General features: G+C 42.7%; 1 protein-coding gene across 7 annotated transcripts in view; it reads right to left on the bottom strand.

Annotated features, from left to right (window-relative positions):
- ADAM10 (ADAM metallopeptidase domain 10) overlaps positions 1-6,255 on the bottom strand; it is a 164,176-nt gene that overhangs the window by 130,993 nt on the left and 26,928 nt on the right. Inside the window, exon 1 of one of the 7 annotated variants that reach the window (XM_015564966.1) lies at positions 2,858-2,861. The exons of the other annotated variants lie outside the window; for them this stretch is intronic. The gene's annotated coding sequence lies outside the window, so the exon portion shown is untranslated. Of the gene's footprint in view, positions 1-2,857; positions 2,862-6,255 lie in introns of those variants that run through there. 7 annotated transcript variants of the gene reach the window in all.

Raw genomic sequence — 6,255 nt, 5'->3', positions numbered from 1 at the left:
GCTGCTGATGCCTGAACGGTATGTGGAATGAAGTGGGCGGGCATCGGGAGGCCACTATGGCACGGGGCAAGCACTATGGGCAGTCTATCTGAAGTTACCTGGCGTTTAAGACGACACCCACTTGGAGGCATATTTTTCAGGGCCAAAAAATCGTCTTATACGCCGGCAAATACGGTATATGCATACATGCGTTACCTATGGACACAAACAATAGGTTGGTGAAGGCCTGGGGTGGGGCAGGAGCTTGGTGGAGTAAGACAATGGAGGGGAAAAGGGGGAGCGGCATCTGTAATATGCTCAACATTTAAATAGTAAAAAATATAAAATAAAATGCTTCTATTGCCGAAACCGGTTTGGCTCAGTGGATAGAGCGTCGGCCTGCGGACTGAAAGGTCCCAGGTTCGATTCCGGTCAAGGGCATGTACCTGGGTTGTGGACACACAACAATTTAAATAAATAAATAAATAAATAATTTAAAAAAATGCTTCTATTGAGAAATCAACTGATAGCCTTATTGGAGCTCCTTGTAGGTAACTCTGAGACAACTCCAATCGTACGAATGGCCTTTCTCCTGTTATTTTTAAGATTCTCTCTTTCTCTTCAAACTCTGCCATTTTAATTATGATGTGTTTTGGTGTGGATTTCTTTGAAGTCATCTTGTTGGGACTCTGCGCTTCCTGGTCGTGTGCATCTTTTTCCTTCACCAAATTAGGGAAGCTTTCAGTCATTGTCTCTTCAAATATATTTTCAATACCTTGCTTTCTTTCTTCTCCTTCTGGTAACCCTATGATGTGAATGTTTTGTTTGATGTTATCCCAGAAGTCCCTTATACTATCCTCATTTTTTTCATTCTTTTTCTTTCTGCTACTCTGTTTTGGTGCTTTCTGCTTTCAGATATTGTATTCTTTATTTCTGACTAGTTCTTTTTTATTGTTTCAATATCCTTTATTATGCTTACTATCTGTTAGAGTTCTCACTAAGTTCTTTCATTCTTCCCCTAGGGTCCTAAAGCATCCTTAGAACCATTGTTTTGAACTCTGAATCTGGTAGATTGCTCATTCCCATTGCATTTAGTTGTTTTTCTGGAGATTTCCTCTGTTCTTTCATTTGGGGCGTTTTTTTGTCTACCCATTTAGGCTGCCGCTCTGTGTTTGTTTCTATGTATTAGATAGATCTATTATGTCTCCCAGCTTTGGTAGGGTGGGATTATATAATTGGTATCTTGTGGGGCTCAGTAGTGCTATCACCTTATCACTAACAGTGTCCTTGTGTGGGGTATGTGAGCTACCCTGTTGTAGTTGAGATTGATGACTCTTGCCCATCCATGGGTGGTGTTGACCCTCAGGTTGGCTAACTGGGAAGACTGATCCCAACCACAGTGTATGATCTGCTCTGCAGGGGCTAACCCCACGAAGTAAAATTCCCCCCTGCAGGTTCTGATGCCTGCTGTGACCTCCCTTAAGTTGTGCCACTTGTGGTGCTAATTGGTCCATGATTTGATGTGGTCTGAAGCCAGCCACGAGTTGGTTCTAGAGCCCCTTGGGACGGACTCCTGCACAGGTCCACATCAAACACTGCATATGACCAGCCCTGAACTTCTTGTTAAAAGCTACTAAGTGATCCACATTGGTGGCTGCCTCTGCTGGGCCTGGGTCCCTGTGGAAGGGGCCAAGCTGCAGACCAAAGCCAACTTCCACCAGTACCATGCCTGGGACAGGTCTGCAAAATGCCCAAGATATCCCAAAATCTGCCTTTGCCTGCCAGCTGCCTATTAGGCTCAGCCACTGAAAGAGCCTCTGGCAGTATGTGAACTGCATGAAGCAAGTTCTCAGTGAGTCACCAGGTAGGGGCGAGTGGTGTTCCCCAAGTTGATGCAGATTCAAATTTGGCACCAATACTGCATCTAAGGTCACTCAGACAAAGTCTCAGTGTACATCAATGGCAACTGCCATCTTCTTGGAGTCTGCACATCTTGATGATAGGGCAGGGCCTCAGGGAACTGGCAGGGTGGGGCTAGTGCATCTCCCCAGACTGCCATTGGGGTGGGGGGAGGTACCAAAACAGAACAAAAACATCAGTGGGGGCACTTGGGGGAATGGCCCTCATCCTAAAGTCACATAACTCAGTCTCTCTGAAACCCCATGAGTTTGCCCAGATTTCCTCAAGAATTTTTCAAAAAGGACTGCAACATGGGCCCAGGCTGGCTGCAGCCAACAGATTCCTCCGCAGGATGCAAGCTTGGCTAGCATGGGGCCTCAAAGTCAGAAAGATAGTTATTGCATCTCCCCAAGTTGATGCCATGTGGAAGGCAGTGTTGGACCCAAGAAAGACAGCATCTGTGAGAAGTGTGGGAGAAGGACTTGGCATAAGCACATTGTCCTCCAGCCCTTTCACTGCAAGCATACAACCCAATCTCTCCCTATATGGCTCCAGTCCCATGAGCCACCATCACTCTTCCAGAGCCCAGGTGAGTGTCTGCAAGAGAAACTTTATGCGCTGGCCCTTTAATAGGGTACCTGGGTTTCCAGCAGTCCCCAATTTCACCCTGGCATATGGAATCCCCAATGATTTTCACAGCCAGATGTTATATGGACTCCTCTTCCCAGCACTGTTGCTCTGGGCTGGGGAGACAGTATGGGGTTGAGACCCATGCTCCTCAGGGGGGACCTCTGCAGCTGAAATAAATCTCCAGATTCTCAATCCCACATGTAGGTGCAGTGCCAGCCCTTTTCTTATCTCTGCCCTTCCTACCAGTCTCAATGTGACTTCTTCTGTATATCCTTAGTTGTAAGACTTCAGTTCAGCTAGTCTTCAGATGGCTACCCAGGTTCATTGTTCTATAATTTTGCTGTAATTTTAATATGATCCTGGGAGGAGGTGAGTGTAACTTCCACCTCTCCATTAGATCCTCTCCTTTCTCCATAAATTTTAAAAGGTAGAAATCATAGAGTATGTTTTCTGACTATAATGCCATTAAATCAGTTAGAGGTATTTGAAAACATCCTCAAACATTAGAAACTTAATACACTTCTAAACAATCCATGGATTAATGAAATCAAAAGGGAAATCAGAGTTCTGGCTAGTGTGGCTCACTTGGAGTACTGTCCTCTATGCCAAATGGTGGTGGGTTCAATTCCCAATCAGGGCACATACCCAGGTTGCGAGTTTGATCCCCTGTTGGGGTGTATGCAGGAGATAACTAATCCATGTTTCTCTTTCATATAATTGTTTCTCTTTCTCTCTCTCTCGTCCTCTCTCTATAATCAATAAAAAATAAAAACACACCAAAAAAGGAAAATCTGAAAGTGTTTTGAATTGACTGCAATGAGCATGAAGGAACTTTATGGGTTGATGTAAATATTCTATATTATGATTATGATAGTGGTTATATGACTATATCCATTTCTCAAAATTAATTGTTGAATTTTAATTTACTGAATTCAGATCTCAGTAAAGCTACCTACATTTTTTAAAAGAAAAAGTTGAGTCAACATTTTTTGGGTATTGAGTATTTGACCTTTTTTTTTTACTTTTCCCAACTTATAAAATTTTTCAAAATAAAAGTCCACAATCAAAACCAAAGACAATTCTAAACATTCCAACTTGTCCTCTTTCAGTAAAATAAATAAAATCAACAGTCTACTTCGCTCCAACAATTAAACATCCTGTAATGACTCATTATTCGTAAATAACTATAGTTCTGTTCATAGGACATATGTAGTAAGAGATGAAAGAATAAAAATAAAAAAAATGACAACCAGTGATGACAGGTACAAAAAGAAAAACATTTAGAGAAACCAAGCATCAAGGAAAAATATCACTTGAGACAGTGACAACTACAGCATTTCAAGAACTTCTTAGCAGCAGTACTGAAGGTCCCAATGCTACTAAACCTAAAAAGCTAAGAAAACCTGGGATCCATACCACATGTTCAAATAACAAATTCATTCATTATGTATTACCACTGAGAGTGGGAATTTATTTGTTAATGTTTCAGCCCTTACCCAATTAAATATTTTTCTATAATATTGTGTTTTCCTGAAACATAGTATCTTGCTATTCAAACTCTAAAAGATGTTATATGGGCATATCCTGGGAAATTATTGGCAATGCAGAATTCTTGGCTCCTTCCCCTCCAATCTACTGATCCCCCAAAGTGACTCAGGCTCTACCCAGACCTACCTGATTCCCAGAGTGACATGTATACACATTCAAGTTTCAGAAGCTCTACAACTTTTCTGTATACAGAAATTCCTTCACTTCCACCGAAGCTATTTCCTTCTTTTTCTACATGCTTGATTTACTCTAAGGCAGTAGTTCTCAACCTTGGCTGCACATTAGAATCACCAGGGAATCTTCTTAAAATCCTGATTTCTGGGCCTCATCCTCCAGAAATTCTGTTTCTTTGTTATGGGGTGGGGCCACAACATTAGTAACAAAGAAACAGAATTTCCGGAGGATGAGGCCCAGGAATCAGGATTTTAAGAAGATTCCCAGTGATTCTAATGTGCAGCCAAGGTTGAGAACCACTGCTCTAAGGTTTTAACAGCTTATTAACAGGGCTAGTTACCACTGGCACTACCATTTAAGCAAAAAATACCTTAACTAATGTCACAGGTAATGTACTGATTAGAAAAAGTTCCCAAATAATACATAAATGAGATAGGCAAACTATAACCCACAGGCCTATTTCAGCTGGCCAACTGTTTTTTGTAACATAGCTATTTGCTCATTCATTTACATATTTTCTATCACTGCTTTTATAATACAACGTCAGAATTGAGTGGGCAGAGCACTGAAAACTAGATATCAAATCTGCAGGAAGTCACTTAAGCATTTAGTTTCATTAGTATTGACTGATTATAACCCATCTTTTTCTCCTCTGCAACAGCTCTAACCTAAGATCCATATTCTGTTGTAGGGGATTCAAGAACCCCTTGATTTTGCATGCAAATTTCTAATATTCTCTTTTGTGTGTGTGTGGCTGGCACTTTGTTGATTCTGCTTTTCATATTTAAATAGTTTGTTCATCTACTTATAATTCTATCTTTTCTTAACTTACTACAGTAACCACCAAACTATGCTGAATAACTAAGTGAGGGCTTTTTCACTTTGTTCCTGACTTTAACAAGAATATATTTAGTTTTTCACCATATAATATATTCATAATATTATGTTAAGGTTGTTTCTTCCCATTTCTATCTTAGAAATCTAATATTTTATTTTTTTTCTTTTTTTTTCTTTTTTTTTCTTTTCTTCAATACATTCCATTGATCCTCCACAGAGAGGAAAGGAGAGAGACAGAGAGCCAGAAACATCGATGAGAGAGAAACATCGACCAGCTGCCCCCTGCACATCTCCCACTGGGGATGCGCCCGCAACCAAGGCACATGCCCCTGACCGGAATCGAACCCGGGACCCCTCAGTCCGCAGGCCGACGCTCCATCCACTGAGCCAAACCGGCCTCGGCGTAGAAATCTAATATTTTAAAATTCACATGAAAATCTGGCTAAAAGACATTTATTTTTGTTTTTTTAAAAAAAGCTTCAGGAGAAACTAAGATGGCGGCATAGATAAACACCGGGAAATTGCTGCCTCCCACAACAATTGAATAATACTTCAAAAACACAAAACGGACATCATCCAGAACCACAGGAAGGCTGGCTGAGTGTAAATTCTACAACTAGAAGGAAAGAAAAGCACACTGAGAGCCAGAGGAGCTGCGGAAGTAAAGCGCAGAGGTAGGGGGCTCGCGCGTACGGAGAAGGTCTGGCACCTGAGGACGCGGCTGTCTTTTTGAATCCGGAGGGAGTCACAAGCTCCCCACGGCTCTGATCTCCGGTTCCGGGAAGTCTCTGGGGACCCAGGACTCATACGGGGAGAAACTGGACTGTCTGGCAGCGGGCGATCTTGAGGGCGGCTTTCCCTCAGAGGTGCTTGCAGCCGTTACAGGGACACTGAGACTCTCGTCTCCTTAGGGCAGGGCTGAGGCTCCGCCATAGCTGCTTGCTCCGCCTGTTGATTCCCTGAGACCCCCGCCCACCCAGGCTGCCGCAGAGGCTTTTGCATATGAATGCCCCGGCCATTTGCAACCTGTAATCACCTAACTGCAGCCCAGTCAGACCAACCCAGAACTTCTAAGAGAAGGCCCCACAGCGCTTGCATCCTTCACAGCTGAGCTTTATCAAGGCACTTCCAAACTCCAAAAAAAAAGGAAGGGGAATCTGCAGCCCTCTTCGTAGTTCCTGCTGGGGA

This window comes from Myotis davidii, unplaced genomic scaffold (genome assembly GCF_000327345.1).
Source record: "Myotis davidii unplaced genomic scaffold, ASM32734v1 scaffold441, whole genome shotgun sequence".
Taxonomy (NCBI): Eukaryota; Metazoa; Chordata; class Mammalia; order Chiroptera; family Vespertilionidae; genus Myotis; species Myotis davidii.
Note: the sequence above shows the minus strand (reverse complement) of the source record. Positions and strands in the feature narration are given on the sequence as shown.